General features: G+C 44.4%; 1 protein-coding gene across 1 annotated transcript in view; it reads right to left on the bottom strand.

Moving 5' to 3' along the window:
* nrip1b (nuclear receptor interacting protein 1b) overlaps positions 1 to 15,466 on the bottom strand; it is a 47,221-nt gene that overhangs the window by 12,409 nt on the left and 19,346 nt on the right. Inside the window, 1 exon segment of the mRNA XM_078265869.1 lies at positions 12,835 to 12,998. The gene's annotated coding sequence lies outside the window, so the exon portion shown is untranslated.

The following is a 15,466-nucleotide window of genomic DNA, read 5'->3' as shown; positions in this document are numbered from 1 at the left end:
AAGCCGTGCAGATTTTAACCAGCTCACCCGGAGACTGAAGGCAGGACACATTCAGAAACCGTATCTCACTCAAAACAGCATGGATGGTTTTTTTCAAAGTTTGTATATGTGTGGAAGCACCAGAGATACAGATTTTTTTCATAATATGGGCACTTTAAACACAAGTTGGCAATCCAGTGAGGGTGTCACCGGAATTGGTACCTATTATCCTACCTTATTATCCAACTACCCCCAAATACATAAGTGTCAGAGATAAAGTAAACTGCTAATTAATTACCTTAAACTCTAACTCTTGGAGGATTATGTATATGCCCCATAAGAGCAACAGTGTAAGAGAAACAGAATGAGTATCTGCTGCTGACCATACTTCCCCACAATGCAAGGCTTTTGATAACGGATAAAACAAGCAACAATATGCTTGCCATCCTGCCACCCCGAAGGACCTTGTACCACCCTGCTCCCTGTTGTGACTAGGGCTTTGACTTGAAATACTTACTTGAAATAATTACTTGAAATCTGAAATCTGGAGCAGGAAAAGTTAACCCTCTCCTTGATTTCACGTTGTTTACGGAGAAGGAGAACCAGGAAATGAGTCGGGGGAATGCAACGCTACAGCCGAGCGAGAGTTACATTTGCGTGAAAAAGCCTCGGAATCTGAATTGAAAACAACGTTTACAAGCAAACACATTTACAAAAAAAACAATGCCCATAACAGGTTCGAATATTAGGGGCTGCCTAATATTCGTTCGATATATATTTTTTTAAATATTCGAATTATATTCGAATAGCGAAGTTCGGAGTCAAAGCCCTAGTTGTTACACAACCTGGAGAGGACCCAAGTGTCAGCTCTAGATAGGCCACCTCAGCTATTCCAGTTAATTTTACAAGCCTCATAGGATTCCTTTTCAAGCTACAACACTGGACAAAACATATTCCAACCAGTTATTAAGCGCAGATAACCCGGAGGTTATTATAATGGAATACTTTCCATCACTGCTCTGTGGGCAATAGAGTCTGGATCTGTCCGAGCCCGGCCTGCGTCCGACAGCAGTAACCGAGCCCGACCCGAGCCCGACACAGTTAAAATCTCGTTTTCTTCTCATACTAATGACACATGTAGGTTTGTAGGAAGGCATTCGGAAATGTCAACAGATGAGCGCATACCGGCCCGACGGGTCCCGATGGGTCCCGACGGGCTCGGTTCGGGTATACATCCTCTAGTGGGCAAAGACGTTTACTGCAGCATTTTTTTTTTTTTTTTTAAAGCAGGTGTACTAGACAAGTTTTAAAAAAGGGTCGGAAGACATTTTCGGAAAGTTTCAAGGGAAGTTAAGCTTGGGAATGTTTTCACAATGGCGTGTCTTACGGCTGTTTTTGGTTAAAATTGTGCTCATTTAAAATTGCAGAGCCCACACTACTGCCAACACTACTGCACTCACTGACCTGCTTTCATGTAGCCATGTTATATTATATATTCGTATGATATTTCAGTTCACCAGCAGATAACAGCTTCAAGCAAAGCACACAGTTTATACCTGCTAGTTTTCTGTTAGCAAGCTGTAACCATGTGGGATGTAGCTTGAATGATATTTCCATTCATTCTTTATTGTAAAACATGTATTTATAAAGTAGTTGTTCACTTTAAATCCTATGTTTGCACTCAGCGCACATTGTTGGCTCTTTCCCCATTGATGTGGTTGACAAAGTAATGGATCTATTTGGCAAATTGATGAATTCTGTCTGCTTCTGATATGGTAAATACAACCTGGGCAAACGACCCCTATATTTCCATTTTAATCCCGCTATTTCCCATACATTCCTGTTTATTCCCACCTCAAATACTCCCGGTATGTTGTAACCCTAGTCCTAGACAACTTTAAATGTACCATGGGGCCAAAATAAGATACATTTAGTTGTGAATATTTTATATATGCTGACAGTAAACACTCACCACGTGTGTCATACACATGGCCATTGGGATAATAATGGCAACAAGGTTGCCAATGTTACACAAAGGTGACACTACTTTGGATTTCAGTTTAAGCCAACACTAAAGTAGTTCATAAACCCAACTAAACCTCATCAGAGTTATTGCCAGGAAGACTTGGGAGAGAACCTGTTACATTACTGCAAACAGAAGTATAAAGCTTTACCGCTGCCATAAACCCTCTAAGACACACTACCTCTGTTTTGTTTTTACTGCTTATCCAACAGCGTATGAGTCAGCTCTACTGCTGACTACTGCATATAGTCCAGTATTTAAAAAGTAACTGTACATCCCATAAACACTGTAATATAGAATCCTAATAATAGACAGTTGAAACGCTCCATTTAAAACCCACACCACAAGAATCTAGCATGATATAAGAAGGTCCTTGGCCATTTCCATCTCTACAAGACAATGGGATAACTGACCCCATAATTACTGTTGGGGTTCTACAGTGGGACTTCAAAAAATACTGCCAATATAAAGGACTGTTCTTTTTATATCATACATTTATCCAGGCTTGGGAGTTAGATATGAAAAAATGGTTTAAAAAAAAAAAAAGTGTAAGAATGTACACAGTTTTCTTCAAGGATTAAATACAGCGGGAAGTTAAGGTGTGAGATTTTCATCAAACTCCCTCTTTATGTGGTAAAAGTCCCTTTTTTGATGTGTGCCAAGATCACCAATTGAAGTAGAGATAAATCCATATTGTATAGACATGAGGGCAGGACCCACTTTATTTAGCTTGACCTCCTCCTTACATTTAAGCCTCCCCCTCGCAAGTAAGTCTTAAAAGCTAACACACAGGGGGCTGCACTACCTACTAAATACAGCATGGTTACTGGAGCACTACAGAAGGAAAGATGTGAGGCCCTGTCTGAGCTGCTCTTCATCTGTCCAGTATTTGTGGACGAGATGCCCTGGTCAGGAACTCAAAGATTTATAAAATATGACCGTAGACATATATCGGGTTTATCCCAGATCCTTACATAACCACCTCTCTGGATAGTCAACACTAGGGTTGGGTACCGTTTGGATTTTTACAATTCCGATGCCGAATCGGTACTTTTAAAACGATTCCGATTCCTAAACCGATTCTTGAAAAACTGAAAAATGACATCAAAGAAAGGCTCTTTTATAGATGTGGTAGCCGTAATATGCTTTTACGTCCGTTTTGGTGAGCCCAGAGGGAAAATATGGCATTTTAAAAGTAGCCTGCATTTACGGTAGCTAGCTAACGGTAGACTACGGAGAAAGTGTGATATTTTTACATCCGTTTCGGAGCGACAGAGGGAAAATATTTCAGTCGACACATTAAGTGGAACTGAAATGAGGAACCGAAATTTGTGTTCTAATCCGGTCCGATTCCTACCGGTTGAGTAAGAAGCGGTTATATCCATAGTCCATAGTGGAACCGGGTTTCGGTACCCAACCCTAGTCAACACCAGCCATGGTAAATTGGGCAGAGAATTTGGAAAAGAAAAGAAAAATACTTTTTTAATACTAAAATTACTTTTTGGCAACCCAATTCATGTTGTTTGGCTGGTTCAGAGGAAATATTTATCTCTGTGTATCACATGGCGATTACCATGCTGAAATAATGAACCCGCTTCTGCTTTCAAACTGGATCCTTTTAATACAGGTGGACTAGATTAAGACCGCGCTTCATCAACTTCCAACGGTCACATTCGGTCAGTAAATGGAGGGCTCATGATTTGGGTCAGGCCCGGGAGACAAGCAGGGAATGTAAAAGCCCTCACAGTGGCCACTGACTATTGACGACGCCGTGTCTGCAACTGACAAGCTGAACTGATCAGGGTAATTGACTTTTTAATTTCAAATTTCACAGTGGAAGGCCTGTTCAGGGCCGAGGAAATAAATACGAAACTGTCTTCCTTTACAACTTGGTTCAGTCCCCAATGATAAAAGTAGAGGGGCATTTGAACAGAGGTATTGTGTCTGAGTCAGTGGGTGTCAATTCTGGTTGCCATTACTCAAACTACTGCTGGGTTTTTTATCTAAGCAGAGGTTAATTGCAATTAATTGCCTTCACCTGGCAGCCTAGGTGTTATTAGTCCCTGATTGACTAGCTAGAGGGAAAACCAGCAGGGCTCAGGAGCCTGAACACCATCATTGAACCCATCTTTTTTTGTGTGTTGTTGGAAAATCATCAATCAACGAGCAAAACAAATAAAAATTGAATTTCGCTAAACTTTTGTTGCCTCGAAATTGATCGGGGTGCCTTTACTGTAACCAAGAGAAACACAGCAACTGTCAGCCTAGATGCAGACAAGCACGGTGGCCAAGGCTTGCAGGAAATGAGTCTGTCTTCCTTCAGTCAGCCATTGACTATTAAATCAGACAGAGAGACATAGACAAGGCCAGCACCCAACTGCAACCCGCCTATTATTCCTCTGTAATGAAGAAGGAGACGGAGAGGACGGAGCAAACTATCCAGCGAATGTAGTAAAAAAAGTTCCCAACAGAGTAACAACAAAAACAAACTCAACACTAAGCCACCGATTCTGCTGTGGATGGGAGGCGAACGCAGACACATATCATGCTCCCATACCTTGTCATCCTTAGCTGTGGAGGCTGATACAGGTAAAGTGCAGTAATCAATTTGCTCTACTGGCAGAAATACTCCTGTAGAATACTAATCAGGCTTCCAGCCCTCTTCTCTTCCCTACTTCTCGCCATCCCTCCGCCATCGCACCCCCCTGCCTTTCTCCTTCCTCGTTCACCTTTCTCATGACTTGACACCCCCCCAAGTGCCCCAGACCTGACCAAATGCTAAAGGAGGGCGGGCTGTCTTCTGCATAGATAACTGCTGCCACTAATCAAGCCTACGTGCACCGGGCCGTGGGATTAAAAGAGCTTGCACAGCTTGACTCAGGCACTGAATGGTGTTCGTGCCCACACACACACACAAGGCCAAAATAAAAACCTATAGGGAAGCCAGCAGCGTCTCGTCCTAGAAATACAACACACACACACAAGCCTCAGACGAGCAAACAACACAACAAGGTCAACTTAAAAGCTGATGTTAGGTGAACATTCTCGGGCTATAAAAGAACACACACACACACACACACACAAGAAGATTAGATCTAAATTTACTCCGCCAGCCAAAACGGGACTCGGTGGTGAGCCACCCATCTCTATCTCTCAGAACACATGTCACGCAGGGAGCCGCGGTGTTGTGCGCATCTAAAGCGAGAAAAAGGAACAAACTCGACTGTGAATTGATAGGGCCTTAATTCCCGTTCGTTTTTCATTTGGAGAGATGGCTTACAAGGGGAGGGTCTCTACACCACATCAAACACACACCGGAGTAGCCTGGAGGCTGTAACAAAGCGTCCTCGATGTTACACACACACATATGCAGGCAATAGGAGTGTGTGTGTGTGAGAGAGAGAGAGAGAGAGAGAGAGAGAGAGAGAGAGAGAGAGAGAGAGAGAGAGAGAGACAACGCTACCCTATGCATCAGCAGGGATATTTCATTATGTACATAACGAGTGCCATTAATCGCTCTTAACAAGAGGACACAACCTCACCTTGGCAGTCTCACACACACACACACAGCAGGAAGGTGGAGGGGCGGGTGAGGGTGAGGGGGGGGTGACGGGGGTGGGCATGGAAATATCTACAGTGCGCTACAGAAATTAAAATTCGCCACACTCAAGGATCCGCCGCCTACTTTTGACCGACCACATCGCAGCCCCCGGCGGGGTGTGTGGAGGCAAGCCAGCAGTCATATAGACGCGCCTCAATCTGATAGACGCATAAAAACACGTGGGGAAAAGAAAAAAAAAGTTGAAAAAAGGAGAAGAAGAGCAGGGGGAAGAGAGGAAATAAATATATAAATAAAAGGGGGAAAAAATGCCGCAGTGGCGGTTGCCAGCGGGGGCTCGTGCCCTTGACATACTGACACGGGTGGAGGGAGGGAGGGGTGGGTGGCTACTGTCATGTGACACTTGTCATTCGCCTGATCACCCGCCCGCACGGCCACCTGGCAAACACCCCCCACCCCCAACCCCAACATCTCGCCCACCTTGGTGCGACCTCATCCTCCGCTGACCTGACGCCGCCTGCCCCCCCTCCTCCACCTATGCCCACTGCCCACCCCCCCCTCCCCAACTCTGCAGTCCAAGCACCCTATCCGCCCCACCCCTAGCGCTATGTCTCCCCCCACCCCTCTCCCTCCCCCGCGGCTGTGCAGCAAGGTCAGGCGGGTCACCGTGTCCTCATCTGTAATCCGCTGCCATTCGTCAGCAGCCCCGGCCCGAGAGGAGAGGCAGGCGCTCCGACGAGGGGAGAATGCCCAATTAGGCAGCTGACACACACACACACACACACACACACACACACACACACACGGCTCAGCACAGTAGAGCAGGAGAGAGAGAGAGAGAGAGAGAGGCTGCAGAATCAGCCTACTGTCCACAGACAGAGGGTGGGTTGGGAGGGGGTGTACATGAATCCTTTCAGCTGTGTGTGTCTGTGTATTGTTTTGGTGTGTGTGTGTGTGTGTGTGTGTGTGTGTGTGTGTGTGTGGAGCAGTTGGGAGGGGTCAACTACAGTTTAGACATATATGACTGCTATCTGAGGCATGTCAACAGAAGGGGAAGCAGGCTTTTGAGGTTTTAGTGGTTAAATCAAATGTTATGAAAAGGCAAGAGGGTACAGCATTAGCACCAATCCACCACAAATGCTGGTAAATATGCAAGTGGCTGGTAGATTTGCTTCACTCGCCAGCCAAAAAAGCATTGGCAATCTGTTTGAGCGGCTGGTAAAAATGTAAACATTACCTAACCATTTGGCTGGTGGACAAAAAAAGTGAATTTTGCACCCTGAGCTAGTGCTATACAGTTGAGTACGCCTGTATCTGTAACCACAAGATTGATGAGATGATGAGGGAGAAGTGGCTGGGTGCTACTGGGGACAGAATAACACAACAGGTCAAGCCCTGTCTAATGGCCAGTTGGCCATTCAAACAAATCCAAAGGCTGGGTCAACACATACCCATCCAGAGTTGACCGTGGATTTGAAAAGGTTAACCTGGCGAGCCAGAGGGTCTGTTAACCCAGAACCATTTGAGAAGTGGTTGGACACTGTTTGAAAAAAAAAAAAAGGGCAGGCACTTTCAAAAAAATACCCGGCAGGCGATTGGATGAACCATCGGTCTACGATTTCCGCCACTGTTGCTTTGAACAAACGGTCGCGGCCGTCACACACACCCAAGCCACGCCCGTAGCTGCCAGTAGCTCCTCACCGGACGCCGATTGGTTGGGTAGGCTGGTAGTTCAGACACAAAACGCATCACTTGAAGGCCGACAAGATGAATATTCGTGGGATATGTGATCCCCGCGTGATCTCGTGAGACTCCAGCTGCTGTGCAAGGTAGCAACCCCACTGAAATGCTTTACAGTGCCAGACCAGCAGCAGATATCAAATGGGTGACAAATATCCCATAATTGGATCATTCATCACCAGCGAACACACATCTGTTTTGAGTAATGGGGAAACTAATCACCAAAAATGATACAGAGACGACTCCACGCCAGGCACCGGGAAGATTTATGCTGGAGTGATTCAGGACTCGAGCCTGTACCTATTGATTTTTTTTAGTCTAAATGCTTTTCCGTTTAATCAAAAGAAAGAGTCAAAATGGTACTATGCTTTTCTTCCATAGTTCCACTTTAAATGTCAAAGGTCATCAGGGTTCAGTGGAGCTTCAAATCCAGCTTTGAGTGGTTAGTGTTCAAAAGGATTGCATCACAAGTGTGAGGGACACTTATCCGGCAAATCCTGTCTGAGTAGAAAGTACAGTTGGTAGAGACTTAGACTACATGTCATGCAGGCTGGATACATATGTTCACCTACCCTAGGAGAAGGTTTGTCCGGGAGTAAACCCGTCCTCCCTGGTAGATGGTCAACCTACAAAATGGAAGGCAGGACTCAATGCAGGCAGAGAGAAAATGCCCAGTTAGATTAATATAGAGCATGCAAAAGGGAATAACCACTGAAATAGTCATCAAAAGAGTACAAATGCCACTTCCGGTAATTCAAAATCAGTCACACGTTGTGGGTTCATAGCTGGCTTGCTAACGTTAGCCACAGGTACGCGTACATTTAGGAATCCTAGTTCTAGTTTTCATTTTTATTTCATTTAGATCTGGAGGGTGTGTGACTCCTACAGTGCTGTGTGTAGTCACTGAGGCTGAGCTAACTGCTGATGGTCGGTGAATCCCTCCAAACCGTGGGCTACCTGCTTGTTAAACCACAATGTCCAGTTTTAGATTCATACGCTTGTGAAATACAAAAAGGGTGTGATGTCGGGGGTCGGGAAGATTTGGAGTTGTTGAAAGTACCTTGCCCAACACGGTTTAGCAGCATTGGCATGTATATTAACAAATGGTGTAAAGAAATAGTGCAAGTGCGTTATTTCTATCAGTTGGAATTTAAAGATATCTGAATTAATGACCCGGAAGTTATTGTAGACAAACACTGTGATTGGGTCTAACCCTAACTCCACTGGTACCATAGAGGTTGGCTACTTTGACATGCTGGAGAGAAGTTCAGCTTCTAATGCATTTTCTGAAATCAATGTACATGACTATGACTAAATATGACTTTGATTTAAAAAAAAAAAAAAAAAAAAAAAAGAAAAAGAAAATTGCAATCCTACTCCTATTCTTTGTAACCATCTAATAGGAAAAGGAATACTGCGATACCGTATGAGACGACAGATACTATAAAGTTTATTGAGATCGCTCTAAAGTCCCACAGACACACTGCAGGTTTCTATGGGGACACATTAGTAGTTTCTGTTGGCTGTATCACTGCGCGACTCCACCCATCTCTGTGATTGTTATTATAATGACTCAGTGTTTTGTCGGCCAGTTCTCGCTCCGTTCTTCCAGCACTGAAAGTACCTAAAGTGCTCCCAAAGTCTAAAGATTGTAATCTGTGATGTCATATTGATGCATAGCCTGAAGCAGCTCCATTAGCGGCCTGGGAGACTGACTTTGTGGACTCATACAATGTCTGCCTGTACTTTTACATCTACAAGGATTCTTTTAGATGATAGTAGGGCTATTAATTCTGTCCTAGAAAACATAGTCTTATCTGTGTCCAAAAATCATCCCCATTACTTTTCACCTTGTACTTCTTTTCCAATTCATTGTACATTGGTGTGAAATCCCAGATGAGGCATTTCTCATGCTGGCCATGGATGACAAAAACTGTAGGGATAACAGACTATCAAGGCCACATTGTTGGCTGTATAAAATAAGAATTAGATTATATTACAGTGTTTTCTCTTAGCTTTGTGGAAGACTTGGGTGCGCGTATTTGGCGGGGGGGGTTTAAGCCGGCAGCTGATTGGACGGACACATCACGTGGGTCTGGCTGCTCCTGGATTTTTCAACGGGGCATAATGGCGGCTCGTTCAGAATACGATCTCATATTCTACTAAAGTAGTTCACCGAAACGTGTTTCTGAAAACATTTTAAGAGAGAAATAGGCCGTGCAGTTGTTGAATCTGTTTTCATTTCAGATCAAAAGATTTCCGTCAGATTTTGAGAGGCGTTAGTCGCGCTCATCCCACTCGTCATTTCCGGATTAGCACGCCACCAATCAGATTGGTCACGGAGTCCAACTGCCCGCCCTCCGACGCAACATGTCAGGTCGGCCAAAATGAAGGCTGACAGCTCCTCCGACGGACGACGGCACGGAACACACCGAACAGACTCAAGTCACCGACCTCGCCAGACTGTCCGAGGGCCTATTATCGGCTCGGTGCGTCACTACCTTTAGGCGTCCTTCCTCAAGAAAATGTTAACGTTTTTCCAATTTAAAAAATGCAATTTCCCCATACATTTTGTGTCTCTTTGTAGTCGTGTTGTGTCTCTTTTTGGTCATTTCTGTTTTCTTTTGGGTTGTTTTGGGTCTATGTGGTCATTTTGCGTCTCTTTGCAATAGGTTTGTGTCCCTTTGTGGTAGTTTTGCATCATTTTGTAGCATTATTATCACCATATATGTGTCTAAAACATTGGAAAAGCTAGAGCAGATAATAAATAAATTGCACCCAAAAAGCTTAAAGACAAAACTTAAAGCTAAAGAAGTCCAATTACAGTAATTTGATCTGAGAAAAGTCTTTTAGTTACATTCATTCGGCTTAGGTGCTGCCCAAAACGGCTCGGGTGCTGCACCCAAACCTTATAATGGCAGGGAAAACCCCCGTGTGATACTTCATTGAGGAAAATCCTCTTCACTTTTCCCGACACAGGGAGGTCAGGGTCAGCTACATAGCTGAGCCCCTGGACTTCAGCTGGTAGTGATCTAGTGTTTCTCTTAATGGCAATGCAGCACAGCAGAGATCTTCAACAGAGAAAAGGGAGGTCCCGTAGAATTAGTGCAAGTTATCTAAACAATATATTTTTTGAAAGTTTCAGAAAGTCTGAAAATAGACATTAATATGAATGTAAAATTTTAATAGCAGAGATAAATTGGCCTATTTGTGAAGAAAACATTGTTTACACATTGAAGATAAGCTTACTATAGGTAACTATGGTAGCCATACAGTTAAGCTTAGGGAGTCACTGTGCCTTCCAGATGTATGTTTAACATTAAAACATGATGCATAAATAATATCCATTTCTTTTCATCCATTCTGCCCAGTTCAATATGCAACTCAATTATATATGCGGTAGTGGGTCCCTACTCGGTCTCTCTTTCAGCTTAGGGGTCCTTGGCCTAAATTTCGTTAAAGACCCCTGGCATTGGGCCAAAAACAGGGACTTGAACTCAGGCTGAAGAGGCTAAAGGGCGCTCTCTCAATTCACCACTCTGATGCCTTGCGTGCAACCCTGATATGAGTGCTGTCGTAGAACAGCACATTGTTCTCACTGTGCATTCACAATGTAATGGGCACTGCAAGATGATACCCGGTTGTCTGATGGACACATGACTACAATGTAAACAACAGAAAGTGGATGAGCAAGTCTACACTGCATTTTCTATTCTGTCAGTGCACCTGCATGCTATCCAGTGAGGAGCGCACTTTTGTTACTATCAGAGCAAAACATCGCAGTGAAGGAAACGACTGAAGTTTGTATGAAACAATTCTTAGTCAAGTAACACTCACACGATTTTGTCGACTAACTGATTAGTTGACTTCATCGACAGATCGGTAAAACGGAGTTTCTCCACAAAGAATCATGCAAAAGCCCCACTTTAAATCTCGTGTTTACCAGAGATGTGCTCAGACGTTTCTTGGTAACAGCATGACAAAAAGCATAAAACATGAGTAATTGAGTAAGAGTCAATTACTCACGTTTATTAGGACTAAGAGTCCCTAATAAAAAAAATGGCTATTGATGTAAAAATCAAGTTGACTTTGTAATGTCTGTAGACTAACTACACATGAAAAATGACCTTTTGGCTAACTCACATTAACAGCAATGATTATTAATGTGCAATCGCCCTGATAAATCATTAAATCAAATAAAATAGTGGCAAACACCTGTCAGAAAACGAGAAAGGCCAACGCTTATCTTAAATCACATACAGATATTTTTCTATCATGATATAGGTCATGTGTCATGATATTCAGGCCTGCCCACACATAAGCTATGTACTAACAGTATAAGGCACATTTTATGTATGCTGTACTTTATCATTATCAGTCATGTAATGTATTTATCATGCATCACTCCAAAAAAGGACACCATTACAGTATACTAATTAATATATTACACAAATCTCCACACAGCGATTTTGACTTGTCATAGACGGAATAGAAACAAAAGGTTTTTACTAATGTCATTGATGATGGCTGTTCTACTCCCAGTAACAATACCTGGACCATGAAACTCAAGCAGCTAAATGGAATTCAGCCATCATCCATTGTGCTATTTACACCTGTGCGTTCCCTACTGACACTTGTCAAAACATCCTCTGTTTAAAAGGCCTATCACTAATCAGCATTCCCCCCCCGCCCCAGACTTCACCCCAAGCATTTTACTGATTCGTGGGAAACACTAAATGTTCAAATGAGCCCTTCAGGAACCCACTGGGTGTGCAGGATACCTTTGTTCTGTCGGCTTGACGTAATGAAAATGATGAGTAATTGTACCAAACAATGTTTGCATTCACATTGCGGCCATGTAGCTGCCGCGGCTAATCAAGTGTGACTCACAAAAGGTTAGCAACAGTTACAAAGCATTTAAACACCTGGACCTGCGACCACAACTCTGACACCTAACCCATTTGAAACCATCTGCTGCTGCACTATAGTTTGCCTGTACAGCACAGCGTTCTGTGCTCTTTAACTGAAGGCTGATTGGTTAGAAGTTTAGATTCACTTAAGCTAAAAAAAATTAAAAAAAAAAAAAAAAACACACTTTAGCCTCAACCCTCAACTGCAGATCGTTTGGAAGTGTCTGCCGATGGCTCGCTGTCCCTTTAAATAATTTGTAAGACCTTTTTTTCCCCCCCTCTCTCCTCTTCCTCCCTCCCCTGAGGTTTATCACTGTGACTCTTCTCTCTCTCTTCCATCTTTCCCCCTCTCTCTCTCTCTCACACACACACACACACACACACACACACACACACACACACACACACACACACACACACAAATGCCGCCTGTATGTGTGTGGCTGGCAACTACAAAGCAGTTAGCCAAGCATCTCTTGGCTCTGTGCAGGGAGAATAAGACACTCTCATTACTGCCCTTAAAAAGCTCTTGGCCTCACAAAAATCCGCTGTAGACCCAGACATCGGTGCAGAAAGTCACAGGAAAGAGTCAAGGAAGTTAAAGGCTACTTTTCCCCCCTTACAGCTCAATTCTGTGCCAGAATGCGTGCGTGCGTACATGCATGTCTGTGGTTCCCCTTTCGTGTTCCTCTTTAATGTCACAGGGCTGGCTCATATGACCTTGAGTACCAGCGTTGGCACGGCGATAGCAAGAGCTGCCTCGCCTGCGGGTGCCCTTGAACTGGATCTGCAAGACACAAAAAAAAAAAATAAAACCTTCACGCGGCCTGATAGACATCTCAGCCCTCCTCCTACCCCCCCATCCTATCCTCCCCCCTTTCTCCTCAGCTCTTTTATTCAATCTACGCCACTCCTTATCTGTTCCCCCTGGTGGGAAGAGATTTATCAGAATGCTGTATCTTTAACCTCTCTGTCACACTGAGATAGAAACAGAATTTCAAAATGTCTGACCGGCCTGCACAGATTTATTTTTAAACCACCACCACCACCCCTCCTCCTTCATGCACAAGCCCTGTGCCATTTCAGGAAAGGGGATTGGGTGGAGCGAGGGGGGGGGGGGCTGAGGGTAGTAGAAACTTGCTTTTGTGGAATACACCTGTGTGATGAGCTGGCCATCCACTCCAGAGGTGTTGTTTACGTACAAGGGCATTCCAGACTGTTTTTCCTCGCAGCTCTGCTCTGAGCCATTGGCACAGAGTGACCTGTGGCTTCCAAACAAACACCCCAGCCTCTGTTCCAAGGATGAGCATCGGCTTACCGGCCAATCATGGCTCTTCGACTAAAAGAGAGAGGGGGGGTTTAGTGCCTTTAGAGCCAGTGTTCTGTTCAGTGTTGACAGGCTGATGATGACCTGCTGGGTCCCAATCAGTGATGCCAGTAAGTTACTTAGTAACGCGTTACTCTAATCTGACCACTTTTTTCAGTAACGAGTAATCTAACGCGTTACTATTTCCAAACCAGTAATCAGATTAAAGTTACTTATCCAAGTCACTCTGCGTTACTATTTTTGTCATTTTCCTTAGTAAAAATATAGATTTTTGCTTTCTTCTTGCGTCTCGGGGAGTGAAGTCACGTATGCGACAAGTCACGTTTTCAGCATGAGGACAGTTCACTTGTACCACGCTGCGACCCAAACGTAAACAACAATGGAGGGAGGAGAGAGAGATGCGCGTTTTCTAGCTGGAAATACAGTCACTATTTTGACGGCAATATTAAGGTTGGTTGTACACTCTGTGCTGGTGGCGACAAAGTGCTATCTAGCTACAAAAACACTACGTCAGATTTGAAGAAACATTTGGAGTCGCAGCACTGCAGTCAAACTTACAGAGCAAGTCCCGCCAGGTGGTGCGAAGCAGAGAGCAGGAGGTCCCCCACCACCCAAACAACAAAAGCTGGACCTCGGTGCAAAACCAGTAAGTGGGGGAGAGTTGAAGAAGTTGATCGGGCAGTATGTTGTAGCGGAAATGCTGCCCTTAACACGGTTGACTCGCTCTCTTTCGTGCCATAATAAACAAGATCCCTACTACTGGCCATGCCCAGCTGCCTCACAGTAAACTTCGTTACTTTTAAAATCAAGTAATCTGTAAAGTAACTAAGTTACTTTTTCAAAGTAACTGTGGCAACACTGGTCCCAATGAAGACCTCTGATTGGTCCGATGGTCCGCAGTCCAAAGTCTGGCTCTGCACTGTCGAACTCTGCTCTCGCATGAGAGCTGAGCACAGTCGACTGTAAAAGCACAAAGAAGGGGTTTTATCAGCATGCAAATATTGCGGCACCCTCCTCCTTGCGACTGCGGCCACCAAGGTTCAAGTAATACAGTAAATATTTGCATTGCTCCGCTAGAAGCAATGTGTTCAATACTGGGTGTTTGAGAATTCATGAAAAGGCCTTTTCTTTTGAACAGAACGCACACACACGCACGATAGTGTGTGTGTGTGTGTGTGTGTGTGTGTGTGGGAAGAGGCCTGTATTGGAGGTTTGGTTTAGACACTCGGAGACTGGCCTGGCCCTCCTACTGGTTCTCTTCATGCCTGACCTCTCAAAACTGTAATGTTATCGCATGTCATACGCAGGCCTGCTGGAAACCATCTGCTAAAGGCACTGTGGTGGCTCCCTATCAACAACAACAAAAAAGAAAACCTCAACACAACACTGGCTGGAGTGGCCAAGTACTGGTTCTGACTGGTTTGCTGCTCAGCATGTCTCACCTTCACACACACACACACACACACACACACACACACACACACACACAGAAAGACAGACGGCAAACACCCCCTCAGAGGGCTGTTGTTGAGCGACATGAGCCATGAGCACTCTCCTCAACTAACGTTAAGGGGCTTTTGCACAGAGACATGAAGTTCTGGGGCTAAGAATAACATTAGACAGGTCTGCTGCCCGGCAGCGGCAGGGCTTTCGGGAGCTGTGGCACTGAGGAGAGCCGGACGGGGTGTGTGTGTGTGTGTGTGTGTGTGCGCGCAAACCCGAGTCTCGCTGCTAATCCGATCCCCCGCCATGTTTAGCCCCACCTTGGGATATTATGTTATGTTATGTTTGTTAGTGTGACACCTTGGCTAATAGGGCTGTTTTTTTTTTGTTTTTTTTTACACGGAGCAAAACCAATATGATTAATATTACTCGGGACTGATACAGGGTATGAAAGAAAGACAAACTTAGGAACTTGTGTTTATTTG

The sequence above is a fragment of the Sander vitreus genome, chromosome 13 (genome assembly GCF_031162955.1).
Source record: "Sander vitreus isolate 19-12246 chromosome 13, sanVit1, whole genome shotgun sequence".
In the NCBI taxonomy this organism is placed as follows: Eukaryota; Metazoa; Chordata; class Actinopteri; order Perciformes; family Percidae; genus Sander; species Sander vitreus.
Note: the sequence above shows the minus strand (reverse complement) of the source record. Positions and strands in the feature narration are given on the sequence as shown.